Source organism: Athene noctua, chromosome 1, assembly GCF_965140245.1.
Source record: "Athene noctua chromosome 1, bAthNoc1.hap1.1, whole genome shotgun sequence".
Taxonomy (NCBI): Eukaryota; Metazoa; Chordata; class Aves; order Strigiformes; family Strigidae; genus Athene; species Athene noctua.
This window is the reverse complement of record NC_134037.1, coordinates 29,928,408-29,945,159: the sequence shown is the minus strand read 5'-3', so window position 1 is coordinate 29,945,159 and position 16,752 is coordinate 29,928,408. Positions and strand designations below refer to the sequence as shown.

Genomic DNA, 16,752 nt, shown 5'->3' with positions numbered 1-16,752 from the left:
ATCTCATATTTATGGCTTTTACAATGTTTTGGGCAAAACAAGAAGGAAATAAAGAAAAAAATGATGGTGGTAAATACCTACCACTGGTTGGCATCCACCAGCTAAACTGTAGAAGGGAATTGCATGCCTGAAGTAAGGCTGAAACCGTCTGTTTTTAGAGAACTACTTTCTCAGCAACTCTCAGAATTGATAAAAAGCAACCAAATTTGGAAATTTATTTTATGTCCTTACTGTGTGCAATAAGGGGAAAATTACATTCACATCTTTTATGATTTGTGTCACTAAAATGAAGCAACAAAAATAATCACTTCTTGTATACACCACATGCACTCATATATTAATTTGACAGTTGGTTCATGTTTATAAAGTATGGAATGACATCTTTTTCACAGTTAAACTGAAGGATAAAAGGGTGCTTCAGCCAATTACTGAGAAAATGCTCTTATGATTTGCTAAGTATACATCTAAGACTGTGGAAAGGCAAATTAAATTTTTACAAGAAAAGACACAGATTTTAACTGAGTTAGTGTGACTCTCACAGAGCAAGAAAGAGATACATACATACATACAGAGTTCTGCATTCCTAAGACCAGAGGACCTCAAACTTGCTTTTTATTTAACTGTCTTTTTTGTTGAATACTTTGCTGATGAAAGTGCCTGTCAGAATTTATATTCAGCTCCAGAACGGCCATAGTGAGTGGCACATGAGCTCATAAAAAATACTTTGTAATCTCTTTTATAACCAGTGAAGTATATTTAAAAGGATTTGTCACACCTCAATGTGAACCCTATCAATTATACTTTAGCAACAGTTTAAGTAATTATGCATTACTACCTGCACCCATCACGTCATTGTCTAGGTAGATATTCTTGTCAAATGTACTCCAACTTTTTTAAAAAGATTCAGCCCATCTTTTGCTATAGTAGTGAATTGTCACAGGAGATATTGCCTCTGGTGTAAAAATAATAATTAGTTTGAAATATCTCTGCTATGACATTGCTTCGTGTCATCTGAATTAACCTGTAATTTCTTTGCAAGTCGATGTCCCAGGTAACTAAATGACATATCAAGTTTGTGAGGAGTGTATCAATCTAGAACTGGCAGTGATAATTTGACTCAAGAAAGAAAACCTACAGTCACATAATTTTGTCAATTAAACAGCTGTTTAGCCATCAGATATGTTTTCTACTAACATGAGCTACCTCCAGGATACCTAATCTGTTTAAAATCAGCAACTAAAACATTTCCTTCTGTAATATATGGCAGGACATGCAGTCATATTTACCCATGTTGAGTGGCACTGAATGCTGCAAGTAGTCTACTGATTTCAAAGAGAGCACTTTCAGAACAACACACTTCTCATTTTGAAGATTTAAAGAGACCATTAGCTATGCAATTGGATTTCTGTACATTATTGGCCATTTAGCTTCAGAGAAATGTCTCTCTACTGAACAACAATAATACAATACAATGAAATAGCATGACCAAAATATTTGGTTAGATGTATATTTCAAAGAGTTTTCTCCCAATCTCAGATCTTGGTTATCAGTATACTCCAATCATATGAGCAAGTCATATCATGCACACTCTTAACAAAGAAGATGAGTAGTACTGCTGCAAAGTACTTATCTCATCCATTGTGTGATTTACAGGAAAAAGAATAACAAAAACTTGTCAACAATGTCTGTGCTCCATGAAAAAAACTATCATTACTGCCCTCTGCAGGGATTGACTGAAATTCTAAAGCATGAGACAAGAAAAAATTGCAGTTAGTGGCTTTATGCAGAGAGATTTCTGTTCACATTAAGGGCAGAGTTTCCACTTGCTTTTCATGGCTTCTTAAGGAATCAATATGGAAATTCGTAGAGAAGATACAAACTCTTGTCTGACTGTCTTTCTCACCATGCATGTTGACCAAGCCTTCATTGATTCAAACAGAAGAATGTGTTGGCGCATGGACAGACAGGATGGTATGGATGGTCTGAATGCAAGCTGAATTCAGTGTGCTTTAGAGCAGAGCACCTAATAAGTCATGCCTTGTTCCCCTACTCAGCCAATGCACAGTGTGAAGATAGTGTTTGGGTGGTCTGCCACCACTACTCTTGTTACCTATACCTTTGTCTTCCAGACATTATCTCTACTCCCCATTTTCTCACCAGAGACTTTCTGCCCATACATATTCCTTCTCTGGGCCCTTAGCCCTTCATTGCCCAAGAGGTCTGAGTTAGACTTTTCTATAAATTGGGCCTTGGTAACAGCAGAGAAAATGAGCACGCTATCGACATACACCACTGTGCTACAACACAGGATTATGATTTAGTAGAAGGAGCACCAAAAATACCAAGCCCCAAGATCATCCAGATGTAATTAGAGATAAATGCTGTACTTTTGTGCACAATTATCTGAAGATTTGTATGAAAAGTCAGGGACAGTGTTGCAGCACCAGAAATACATTTTGTATAGATCTTTCTCTAATGAACTGTACCACACTCACCCTTCCAGACAGAGGACTCTGTCCTCATGACAGCAGTCTGATTTTTAGATGAAAATAGGGGGTGGGGTCCCTTGCGGAAAAGACCATGACAGAGTCTCAGGATCAGACTGAAATGAAACCAACAATAAGTCTGCATCACTCAATGAGCTAAGAGGCACTTCAAGAGCACTTTGACAAGGACACAGTAAGCAACTTGAAGAAAGAGAACAGCAGGACCCTCACTGTGGTAAGTGCCACCTGTACCATATTATGTTTGGGGAGACTTATTTTAGGAAGGAAATAATTATGGACTATGACAAATACAGTCTATATTGCATGAGGTATGTCTTGCTTTCACTAACAGAAGCTGTATTTCGAAAGCCGCTTGATGTCTATAACCATTATTTACAAGATTCTATGAAAAACTGCAAGTTTAGCAACGACATTTAAAAACCCTGGTCATTTTAGAAATTTGTTCATACTGATGTCAAAATACAGTTTTTAAGGTAAATAGAATGAAATCTTTGTCCAGTGTCAAAGAGAACACGGAAACAACCGTTTCAGTGGGCAGAGGAAGACATCAGATCTGACATACTTCCCATGGGCAATGTTGCACTGCACTTTGAATTTCTTGATCAGACCTCTTTTTCCTCTCTCCTCCTCTCCCTTCCATACAATGTGAAGATGGCTTTCAGTGATAAGTACATCTGCCTGCCCAGACACACCAAGAGATATTTAGTAGTTGTTAAGTTTATACATTAATCCCGAGGCACTTGGGACTTGGGCAAAGAAGACTCAGACCCATTTCTGCCAGCTAGATTTACCTCCTGAATCTCTAGTCTGACAACATTGGTTAAAAATTATAAATCCTAGACATGTTATTCAGAAGTAAAAATCCCTTTCTGAACATCATTGCCATCCATGCTCCTCACCATTGCCCGTTCACATGTGTCAATGGTGAAGTGTAGAGGGAGGTAAGGGAAAGAATTAGCGTGATGTTCTGAAACAGCAGCATCTCGTCTCAGCAACCAGTTAGTCTCCATCTAATTTTTCCACTCCCCTCACACTTGGTACTTAAAAACTTGTAATAAGTATAGTCTGGTTGTCTAACAGAATTGTCATTAAACAAAATTACTATCACTGCACAGGTGTATAGCTAGACTCAACCCCCACCTGTGAGCCATTCTATCAGATGCTGACTAATTTCCATTACTAAGGTAGATGTTGTTCCTGTGCAGGCCTGTAAAGTTATGATGCTTTTCCACTTTTTGATGTTTCTTAGCAGTTTGAGCACACTGATATTTTCAATGGCTTCTTACCTTCAAACCATGTTGGAACATGTGGTGGCAACCACTCTTCCTTTCCATTCCCACTCAGGTATTGATTTAAAGAAATAGATATGATTTTTACAGGGCAACAAGAAAGTCCATAAAACAAAACTCAAAAATGGTAGAAGTATCAATTCCAACTCAGCTGTAACATAGAAGATGTTGGAAAATCCTATTAGCTTTCAAAGTACAATATGCTTTTTTATTTTCTTAGCAGGAACTTTTAAGTCTGTTGAACACCACCACTGCCCAGGATTCATGGGCTGAGAACACTAGATCACCAGGAGAAAAAGATGAAAAGTTTTGTGAGAGGATCTGAAAGATCTGTCTCTTCGGTTACTCAGAGGCCGGTAGGGGATCAGACTGTACCACATGCAAAGTGCGACAGACTTCTCGCCAACACCAACAGAATAATTTTGCAGAAATGAATCTGTTGCTGATGAATCAGCTCAGAAACATGATGGTCAGCAGAGCCATCCATCTTCAGCTCTGCCACCATATCTGTAGTCCTCCACTCATCTTTGTGTCTTTGCCAGCACCAGCAGTTTCATTTCAAAGGTACCATGTCTCACAGCCAAAAGAGATACTAAGGACATCTGGGACTGACTGGCCAATCACATGATGAACCAATCCAACCATATGTAGTGTAAACAATTGTGCCTGACAGGGAAAAGCAAAGGAAGTAAATGATTGTCCACTGAAGCTTAAAATTTAGGTTTGGTATAATTTCCCTGTTCCACAGTGTCAGGCATGACTCACATCAGTCAGGTCTTGTTTTTGTGAACAAGTAGTTGGTATATTGGCAATGACTTTCAGGGCTCATTGGTTGGCTTGTTCTGTCTTTTGTTCTGTCTGGTTTTTGTTAAAACAAAGTACAGCTGCAGAATGAGTTGCTGAGTGGGTGTTTATTAAAGAAAGAATAGTCTGTGACTCCCATCCTAGGCTGGAAATGGACTTGAAAATATCAGAAAACCTGTAACATACTGGCAAGAAGAATAAATAATTCAGTAATAAAAGATAGATGAAAATAGTGCAAAATATTACTGTTACAGATGCCATCCCACAGTGCCATAGGCCTTCTCATGGCATATCTTTATCTATAATGTAACTGCAAGATGACGTAGGTAAAGGGCATTTCTTCTGCCTGCCTGGACCCAGCCTCGCTAATGACAGCAACCCAAATTTAGGGCCTTGAAGCAATTCTTGGCAAAATATTTGTGCTTAATCTTGCAAATAGTTTATGTAACACTATAGGTAACAGTCCTCTGGACACATATTCCATGCTGGTATGTTCCATTTTGGGGCAAGCACTTCTTTTTAGCCTGTCAAACATATGCGCAAACTCATCCTGCATCTACTAAGCAAACAACCAAACTTCTGTTTCTGATAAAGAAATGCCTATTACAGATCATATCATGTCTGAACTTCCTCTCTAAGAAATCATAACATAAATAAAGATGTCATTAATGCATCTGGAATCAATTCTAAGGTTTCACATGATCTGAAGGCTTACACACATTGTGTTATGTAACTGCCAAAATGAAGTTAGAGGACTGAGGAGAGAAAGGAAAGGTGCAGTATCAGAGAAATTCAAGTTGACTGGCTGTCCTGGTTTTGGCTGGAATAGAGTTAACTTTCTTCCTAGTAGCTGGTACAGTGCTGTATTTTGGTTTTAGTGTGAGAATAGTGTTGATAACAGACTGATGTTTTCATTGTTGCTAAGTAGCACTTATCCTGTCAAGGATTTTTCAGTTTCCCATGCTCTGCCAGCTAGGAGGTTCACAAGAAGCTGGGAGGGAGCATGGCCAGGACAGCTGACCCAAACTAACCGAACAGATAGTCCATACCAGAGAATGTCATGCTCAGTATATTAACTGGGGGAGTTGGCCAGGAGATGCCAATTGCTGCTCAGGGACTGGCTGAGCATCAGTCAGCAAAGGGTGAGCAATTGCATTGTACATCACTTGTCTTTCTTGGGGCTTATTTCTCTCTCTTTTTGTTACCTTCCTTTTAATTACTACTACTATTATTACTTATTGTGATGATGATGATTTAATTTTATTTCATTTCTGTTATGAAACTGTTCTTATTTCAACCCACAAGTTTTACTTTTTTTCTTTCCAATTCTCCTCTCTATCCAACCAGGGGGAGAGGGAAGGGAGTGAGTGAGTGGCTGCGTGGTGCTTAGTTGCTAGTTGGGGTTAAACCATGACACAGGCATAGCTTTCATCTGGCTGAATTATATTTAATTAAAAAGATATCATTATCTGTTGTTAATACCTTTAGCTGTGCTGTCATATGCAAAGTCCCATTGGGCTCCTGTTTCTCAATGCTATTATAGTAACAAAAATATAATGACAAAAACAAGTTTTGGAGCATATATGTTGCCTATGTATGTCCACTTTCCCACTATGGCAGATAGTTGCTCTGATTGTGTCAGTGTGGTAGTATCCCAGTGATATTCATAGCAATACCTATCAATTCAGCTTGCAATAAGCTCTTCAATTGTGATTCCCGTTCTTATAATGACTCAGACCCACTGAAAATTTCAAGACCATATTCAAGCATTGAGACTGAATATATGAAGTTACTGACTTTGAAAAGAAACTATTTCCCTGGTTATTCTTGTTTCTGCTGACAAGTTCATGCTGTCTACTGTGCAGCTTGTGTTTACAGTTCCCTCTGCAGTGTGGGTTGCTAGTACGGGGGGTTTAGGGATCACTTACTTATTTCTGATCTGATATGCAGGAATATAACATGGACCACAGTTCAGCCCGTGTCACTTATGCAGCTTACAGTACAATCACTTCAGTGCAGAGACATGCTGCAAAATTATTTAGGAAGTAAAACAAAGAATCTCCAGGAACTATTTACATCAACGGTATATGCTTACCTGAGCTCCAGTTCATCCTGATCACCTTGCTCGACCTCCACATATCAAGACTTTGTATGCACATCAGTTTCCAAAGATAGGTCTCCACAAACAGCGTTGCAAGTAAAATAACACTTTCATACTAGTACACTAGTAAAGACAGCAGTACATAGTTCTGCTGGGCATACATATTCTTTGATGAACCCTACCCAATGGACGATTCTTCTCTCCAAGCTCCTTTTGGATTCAGCAAAGAATTATGTCCCTATGTTCCAGTAACAGAAATTTAGTATTAACGTTAGAAGGGAGTGAAGAACAGTAACACAGGACTAAGAGTGTTTAGTAATCTCTATCACCATAGCTTTTAAAACTACATTAGAGGAATTTCAGTAAAGAATGATGTAAATAAATTTGTGTGCTTATAGGTAGATGAAATGATCTGTGGCATCTTAAAGTCCCTTCTAGCTCTATTTTCTGTTACCTTTTCCCCTTTTTATTCATGAATGACTAGGTTTACTTCAAGATAACAGCATGGCATAATCTAACTGTACTAAGGAAGCTGTTTTATTACAAGTAAAAAGAAAGGAACACCATTTCAAACTCCATTTTGATTTGTGGTATGTTTATTATCAATAGAAATAATTTTAGGAACAATTAAAGTAAATCTGATGTTTCAAGAACTAAAAAAAATAACTGTCTTTTAATAGAGTAGGCTACTGAGTTTCATATGTTTTTCATGCTATATTATAGTATATAATTCTAGTCCATTCCTTCAGGATGATCTCATAATAAAGATATCAGATCTTAATTTTTCACAGGTAGCATTTTCATCTAGATACACAAATGTAAACAAACAAGACTATAATACATCTCAATACAATACAATGCAGCACTGGATGAAACTTCTGTTTTAGACTGCTTCCTTATTTATGCTGAAAAGGGGAAAAACTCATTAGGGGAAAAAAATCTGAGATACAAACGTTTCAAGAGACTGAAGAGTTATATTAATTTTATTTGCCAATACAAAGGAAATTAACGGCTAACTCGTGTAAAGCATAAATTATCTTAGATGCTCACTTTGGTTTCAAGTATTGACATAGATTACTTATAACAGTGCCAGGGTACATACAATGGTTAGTGCAAGTTACAACACAAAACCTATTTTGTCAGTCTTCTCACTGACATCTGTAGTCATGAGAGGAATAAGTCTGCCGTGAATCTGCAAGAATGCCTGCTAAAAACCTGCTACTGTGGATCTAAGGGACAGATAGCAGCAGCATTCAGGTTGTTCATAACTTTTACTGATATGATAGCTGTCTTGACACCACCCAGTTTAGAAGCCACCTTTGTCCTTGTAAGTGATGTAAGAGCATTCACTCCTTAGCATCACTGTAAAGTCTAGAAGTCCCAGTAGCTGATCAGCACGTTACTGTGCTAGAGTTGTACAGCTGAAAAATTTATGCATTCTTCAAAGATGTTTCAGTCAAAATTCCTCAAAAGGTTCTACCTGAATGACAGAAATGATTCTTGTATTCCGTTTTGTGCAGAAACTTTTTTGTGAGAAAACCATTGCCAGTAATAAATGGCTGTTGTACAGCAGATAAGTTCTGATCCCTATTTCTGGATTCAGTCTTCACATGACAGCTATCAGTTACTTACCAACTGATAGACATTTGGGGCGGGTGGAGAAGCCTGACAGACTTCTAGTAAGTTCCTATCTCTTACTAATGACTCTAGTGTGTTTGTACATACCACTTGTTCAATGTTCCCTGAGGTGTCCAAATATCTACCCTCCCTCCAACTGAATCCCCAGCTATAATGCTGTGGAGGGATTTCCAAGCAAAAGATAGCAGAAATATTCGGGGTAGAAATAAGATCTTTGGCTGTTTAATTGAATATCAAAGAGCTAGGGAACAAATATTTCTGAAGAGTCTTAAGATGAAGACTTAGAGTTACAGAATCACAGAATCAACTAGGTTAGAAAGGACCTTGAAGATCATCCAGGCAAACCATTAACGTAACACTGACAGTTCCCAACTACACCATATCCCTCAGCACTAAGTTGACCCTACTCTTAAACACCTCCAGGGATGGGGACTCCACCACCTCCCTGGGCAGCCCATTCTAATGGCTAACAACCCGTTCTGGAAAGAAATGCTTCCTAATATCTAGACTAAACCTTCCCTGGTGCAACTTGAGGCCATTCCCTCTTGTCCTATTGCTTGGTACTGCGTTAAAGAGACTCATCCCCAGCTCTCTGCAACCTCCTTTCAGGTAGCTGTAGAGGGCGATGAGGTCTCCCCTCAGCCTCCTCTTCTCCAGACTAAACACCCCCAGTTCCCTCAGCCGCTCCTCGTACGACCTGTGCTCCAGACCCTGCACCAGCTTCGTTGCCCTTCTCTGGACACGCTCGAGTCATTCAATGTCCTTTTTGGAGTGAGGGGCCCAAAACTGAACACAGGAATCGAGGGGCGGCCTCACCAGTGCCGAGTACAGGGGTGAGATCCCTTCCCTGTCCCTGCTGGCCACGCTGTTGCTGACACAAGCCAGGATGCCATTGGCCTTCTTGGCCACCTGAGCACACTGCTGGCTCCTGTTCAGCCGGCTGTCAATCAACACCCCCAGGTCCCTCTCTGACTGGCAGCTCTCCAGCCACTCCTCCCCAAGCCTATAGCGCTGCTGGGGGTTGTTGTGGCCCAAGGGCAGCCCCCGGCATTTGGCCTCATCAAAACTCCTCCAGTTGGCCTCAGCCCATGGCTCCAGCCTGTCCAGGTCTCTCTGCAGAGCCTCCCTGCCCTCGAGCAGATCAACGCTCCCACCCAACTTGGGGTCACCTGCAAACTGACTGAGGGTGCACTCGATCCCCTCGTCTAGATCATCAATAAAGATGTTAAACAGGAGTGGCCCCAAAACAGAGCCCTTGGGGACACCACTCGTGATCGGCCGCCAACTGGATATAACTCTGTTTACCACAACTCTTTGAGCCCGGCCATACAGACCGTTGTTTACCCAGCGAAGTGTGTGCCCATCCAAGCCACGAGCAGCCATTTTTGCCAGGAGAATGCTGTGGGAAACAGTGTCAAAGTCCTCACTTGAGTCAAGGTAAACAACATCCACAGCCTCTCCCTCATGCAATGAGCAGGTCGCCCTGTCATAGAAGGAGATCAGGTTTGTCAGGCAGGACCTGCCTTTCATAAACCCATGCTGACTGGACCTGACCATCTGGTTGTCCCACATGTGTTGTGTGATGGTGCTCAGGATGAGCTGCTCCATCAGCTTCCCGGGCACCAAAGTCAAGCTGACAGGCCTGTTATTTCCCGGATCATCCTTCAGACCCTTCTTATATATGGGCATCACACTGGCCAATTTCCAATCTGTCAGGACCTCCCCGGTCAGCCAGGACTGATGGTAAATGATGGAAAGCAGCTTGGCGAGCACCCCAGCCAGCTCCTTCAGCACCCTCGGGTGTATCCCATCCGGTCCCATAGACTTGTGTGTGTCTATGTGATGCAGCAGGTCACTGACTGGTGCTCCTGGATTGTGGGGGAGCGTTCTCCCAGTCTCTGTCTTCTGGCTGAGGAGGCTGGATTCCCTCAGTACAACTAGTCTTGTTATTAAAGACTGAGGCAAAGAAGGCATTAAGCACCTCAGCCTTCTCGTCATCACTTGTTACCATGTTTCCTCCTGTGTCTATCAGGGGATGGAGACTCTCCCTGGAGTTTCTTTTGCTACTGACATACTTACATAAACATTTCTTCTTGACCTTGATTGCTGAAGCCAAATTAATTTGCAGGTGAGCTTTAGACCTCCTGATTTCTGCCCTGCATAGCCTCACAGCATCTTTCTAATGAGTCACTAGTCCCTTCTTCCAAAGGCTGTAAACTCTCCTTTTCTCCCTGAATTGCAGCCAAAGCTCCCTGTTCAGCCAGGGTGGTCTTCTGTGCCTCTGGCTTCTCTTACAGCACCTGGAGACTGCATCTCCTGAGCCATTAACACTTCCTTCTTAAAGAGTGCCCAGCCTCCCTGGGCCCCTATACCCTTCAGGATCATCTTCCAGGGGATCCTGTCAAGCAGGTGCCCAAACAAGGTGCCCTTTGGAAGTCCAGGATGTCAGTTGTGCTTAGCCCTCTCCTGGCCTCTCTAAGAACAGAGAACTCTAGTATTTCATGATCTCTGAGCCCTAGTCATCCTCCAGCCACCACATAATCCACCAGTCCTTCTCTGTTCACAAAGAGGAGATCCAGCAGGGCACCTTCTCTGGTCGGTTCACTCACCAGCTCTGTTAGGAAGTTCTCTCCCACACATTCCAGGAATCTCCAGGACTGGTCCCACTCTGCTGTGTTGTATTTCCAGCAGATGTCTGGGAAGTTAAATTCTCCCACAAGAACAAGGGCAAGCGATCGTGAGATTTCACCTAAATACCTACAGAATATTTCATTGCCATTGAGTTGCCACTGAGAAACTCACAATTGTAGTCTTTCCTAGTGACTTGCTGAGGAGCTTTAGTAAAAGGAATTTCTCAGATTCATATGTTCTGATGCATTCAGAAGGAAAATGCTGAGAGAGGTCAGTGATCTTCCTTGAATGTAGAATGACACTAGTAAATGCTTAAAGCAATGATCAGATAGATACATTTAGATAGTAGATCATCACATGGTTAAATCTTTTGGTGATATGATTAGAAACTTACTCACTTCTCTCTCACTATCAAAATATTACTATATAGTAAAATATATAGATCTATAAACATAATCCACACTGCACTAGGTAGAGTAGTTACACTGGTTCTTTGTAAAATGGGATATTCATTATTATTTTCTCTACTGTGCACTCTCACTTTTTAACCAGTATGCATTGTATTTATACTTTGTCATATTTCATTTTGGCTTTGTGCTTATATCCACCTGTTCATAAATAAAGATTTCCCTGTATTTTATTTCCAACCTGTTGAAATCAATCAAGCTAGGAAGCCTGGAATATGACATTTTATGTATCTTCACAGCAATCCACTTATAGCATTCATCATCAGAAACTGTTTTCAAATGCCACTTCTCATTTATTTGATTCAATGAGCAAAATGAAATCAAATTTCATTACTCTGAAATAGAAAAAAAGTTTTCCCTCTAAAACCAGGTAGGATTCCTAAAACTGTGCATCATTCCTGTCGTTAATACTGTGTCTGCAGACATTTAATATTATATTCTGAAACAGTCATAATTCTGTGTCTCTGAGAAAAGTACAGTGGAATGGAGAATATTTGAACAGAAATGCCCAAGTATCTGTGACTGTAGAAAATAAATGGCAGAATGTGTTTTACTTCAGATTTTGCAGAAATTTCAGAACCCAAAGTCATCTTGAAATTATGATGGCTCTCCACTCCTATACTTTTATAACTCTACTGGCTTCGTTATCTATTTTATTTTTTAATTCAGATTTGCAGTAGCCTGAAAGAAAACATAGGAAAATGCTGGAGATAGATGAGATCCAGTTTAACTTCAGCCATGCTGTAAGATATTAAATAAATACAGAGAGTATTGTAACAGAGACATTATTCTCTGTTAAAAATATTGGATACAATCAAACTTGAGCTTTCAGAAATAGAGAGACTTTATCCAGTAAAATGTTCACCATATTGTTCCATTAGTTCTAAAGATCTATTCAGTAAAGGACTATATTTGTGATTTAAGGATTAATCCTACAAGGAGTTCCTTTATTCAGAAAAATTCTCATCTTTCCTATAGATCTCTGTTAAATAGAGATGTTCCAGTAAGTTTCAGATTCCTAGGAGGATTATTTCTTTATTCACATTTACACTATGAAATATTATGACATACTATTTTTTAAAAACTGCATATATTGCAGTTCATGTGAATGCAAATCTTGCTCACCTTTCTTCCAAGCAGAAGCATATTGCTTGTGTAAATAGCTTTTCTTTCTTGGCCAACTATGTGTTAAATCCTGCTGGCTCCCTCCCTTATGTAGGAGGGAGAAGCCTTACAAAAGCAGTCTTACATAAAATGGCTGCAGGAGCATTAGACAGGATCCTGTCAGCATAGGAGCTGAGTATTTGATTGTATCAATTATTGATAAAAGCTGTAAACTCTGACAGTTACTCAGCAGAAATGATACAGAGGGAGATAACAGTAGATAGAAGACCAAGACCTCAAAGGATCCATTTGAGGAAGTGAAAAAGAATGAGAATTGTCTAAAATATTGAATCCCACCTCTAGGGATCCTTGTGAATTATCCTGGGTGTTAGTTTGACTCAAGAATCTGTTGTCTAAAGCTAACCCAGACTGGGATATACCTATAAAGAGTGCTAAAGCTTCATTCATCTGTATCTGTCTAAAGTATAGATGCTGACAAAGGCTGGGAATCCCTCTTCAAATCCTAAACCACAATATTGGTTCATTCTCACATTGTTGATTGCTAACACGAAGAGGGAGGTCTCTCAAGTTATTTTTACTTCTTCAAGGGCTAACATGGAAGTTTTTCACCTGTTTGATTATGCACCTGAACTGTGGAATCTCACTGGCTTCAGCTGGATCCTAGTTTGGACCAGTTCAAGTATTTCACAAAAGCCTGAGGCTGAGTTGTAACTCAAAGGTTGATCCAAAGCCTCTTTTCTAAATTAACTAGCTCTTTCTCAAACATTTCCTAATAAAAGTTTCCTATAATATTCTAGAATATATCCTCACAGTTAAAAAGTGCAACCATTAAGAAACATAAGTTATAATAATGTCTTTACAGAAAAAAAAAATATCTGTTAAATCTAGATCAACAGGTCTTAATCAATGGCTTTCAGTTTCTCAAGGATCTTTCAGGATAGCCTACAGAACACACATCACCTATAGAGATTCAAGTGTTAGCAGTGTTTAAATCAGATTAACCCTTTCTTGTACTTTCAGCTTTGGCTGTAGTGGGCTCATTGTAAGTCTTCAACCACATTTTGTGCTCTATAATTAGCGAATAAAAAGTTAGATGCATCTCTCAATAAGTAAAATCAAAGAACAGAAAGAGAGAAAGGAAGAACAAAAATACCGCAAAAACATGAGGGAACAAGAAGTACTCAAGTTCTTCAGTTCTTGCAATGTTCTGCTGCTTTACATTACAGAAGCTGTAAGAGCCGCCAGGAAACCAGATGGTAATGTTGCTAACCCGGGGTCTCTTGCCAGCAGCTTTCCACAGGTGCAGGAAGAGATTGGTCAAAGGCTAATGCAGCCTATTCATTAATATCATGATTTCCTACACCTAACACCACTGATCGCTGAGTGGTGAACATCACCCTTCCCCCATGTGGCTTGTTGACCCAAGAGTCAGGGTTTTGTGGCTTCAGTCTTAACGCTTATTTGCGGTTCTCTGCATAAACCACCTTAAAGCACCATCCTCTCTAGGCTTTTGGATAACAAGCTGTGTGGTTTCCCATGGGTGTTGACACAGTCAAACTGGATATCATTTCTGCTTGGCTAATGTCAGTTTGAAAAACTACCAGTTAGGAGAGATTAGAAGCGTATGTTGGCTTTTAAGGTTTCTGTTTAGATACAGAGCCTCTGTATTTGAGCCTTTCTCATATCATAGGAGCACCAAATAATTCAGATTGGAAGGCACCTTAGGGGGCCCTTATCTCTCAAACAATGAATATCTTTTGTTTCCTTTTTTTTTTTTTTTTTTTTGGAACTGATCTGGCTTTATCTGCATGAAAAGAAGACATCGCAAGCTTATGGAAACTTTGATCCCGAATCTTTAAAAGTAACAGGTTCAAAGGCACTAACCAAAAACAAAAGTTAAGTTAAAAATAAGCGTAAGTAGGTTATGATTATGAAGATTAGCAGTATATGTATTATTAGTCTTCTTGCCCAGAGAATAGGAATGAGGACAGAACCATACATCTTTGTTACAAAAGCTTCATCTAGATAGTGAAAAATTACATCAGAGCTTCTCAGATTGCAAGCCATTTGAGATAGAAAAATAGTTAACCTACTTGTAAGATCCATAGTCACATGTATATTGATTCTTCCATAAGTGGTACACACAGAAGGTTACTAGGGTCTACCATGGCACATGAAAACCTCTGTTTTTCAGAAGTCTGCAGTTATAGTGCAATGCTTTGAAAATTTAGGAGTAAAATCTGAGAAGCTGGTAATGAGTTAATCCTATCTTCTTCATAAAATGTATTTCTAAAATCCTGCTTTCAAGTGGGTACATGTTCTTAAGTAAATTACACTTGATGTTGCTTGAAAGTAATGAATGCTACTGACCGATTACGGTGTCTTGTTTCCAATTAGCACTGCCAGGAGAGCCTGAGATTTCTAGAACACATGATCACTGTATTTTCCAGGAACAGTCTGACAACTTTAAAATTATATAAACAAGTTTTATTTATGCTGAATGCATTTGCTGATTGTTTCCTTCCACAGATGGGCATAATGCAAATGAACTGCATCTCTCTGTAGTTCAATAATTAAAAGAAAGAGGTTATGTATGTAAAGGTGTATTCTATACACATTTTTTATAAACATCCTTTATTGTTCACTTTGCTGAAAAACAGAGGAAAACGTTCACAAATAAATGCATATAGAAGATTATAGTGAATATTCAGAAAGGTTTAAAATAGAGCAGACTAATGGATAAGCAGTCCAGCTGATAAAAATATGAGTTTAACTCAGGTATTTCATACTAAGAAATAAATTTTCTATGCTAAGGTATTGTTCAAAAAACTTTCTAATATGAGGTGGCAAGGAATTTGAAATAACCATTTTCAGCTCAAGTCTGTGAAAAGTGTATATTATTCAGGGAAATTAAGTTGAATAATTTAGATCACAATCATGTATTGTGCTATGAATTATGTGTTTTCAGAAACGTGTTAAGTATTGTGCTCACAGACATCAAATATGCTGTATATAACAAATCACTTCCTTTCTACAGTTGCAATACAGCTTGTTTCTTATTTTAACGGTTTGTATGTTAACTTTGTGTTCGGTTTATAAGGTATTTCAGTTCAAAATGTTCGTTGTGCAGGATTTTTATCTCACATCCTTATTGTCTCTGTGATTGTGTGTTTTTTTCTGTAATAAAACCGTACAACAACAATAATGTAGCAATGAATTTTTACCTGCTCTTGTAAGTCTTGTGTTTTGCTGGATGTTATATTGACGGTAATAGCTCAAGGCCCTACTCAGTGACCATTGAATGCAGAACTGCTGTTAATAACTTATTGGCTTTTGGATTGGATTCCAAATGCACTCCTTTTAAAGCTGACCTTTTGATGCAGTCCCTTTGTTTTGTAAAATGTATCCAGAAGAAATATTAGCATCTTATCTGCTGGCAGAAGATGAGAGTTCTGAGGTTCCTTCTCCTGTAACTCCACTCACTAGATCAACACCCTTCTCTACCCAGAAAATCAGTCAGTATGACAAAACGGTGCTGCTTAAATTGTATTACGCAAGATTTTTTATATGACTGTCTGCTAGATCTGGATGGTATGTCATCAGTTCTGAACACTGCAAGTAATTTCTTAGGTCTGAACCATGAGCCCTATAGATATGACTAGATACATAATTTAACTCTGATGTGGCTAGTTCTCTAGTCCACTTTACATAATCCCATAATTTTATTTAACTGGCAACTAGAATCATTGCAAAATAATATAGAATGCTTAGGATGTTCAACGAATAAAAGCTCTATTTCTCCTGTTTGTTTCTTGCACCAATTCAACAGGTGGGTATATATATTTAGATAATTAATTTTCAAGCAACTCGATGACTCCCATTATCCTGGAAGGTAATGCTCTGCAGAGATTATGTTCTATAGAGCTTGGATTGCATTGGGAAAAATCTTCAGAAGTATCAACTTCATTTCCATTCTGTCACTTGTATGTCCACTTTCTGCAACTGTTTTAGCAAATTAATTTCATCTGTCTGAGATATTGACATCCAAGTACTATGCACTCACACGAATGGCTTCTGGCTAAATCACAAAATTAATGCACAACAATTATAGTTAAATTTTCAGTTCAAAAACCCCCACAGATATTTGTGCCTGAAAACTGCCTATGAGAACTTTGCCTAGCCAGTCAGGA

At 39.2% G+C, this 16,752-nt stretch overlaps 1 protein-coding gene across 2 annotated transcripts in view; it reads left to right on the top strand.

Moving 5' to 3' along the window:
• KHDRBS2 (KH RNA binding domain containing, signal transduction associated 2) overlaps positions 1-16,752 on the top strand; it is a 382,788-nt gene that overhangs the window by 347,994 nt on the left and 18,042 nt on the right. The gene's annotated exons all lie outside the window — the stretch shown is intronic.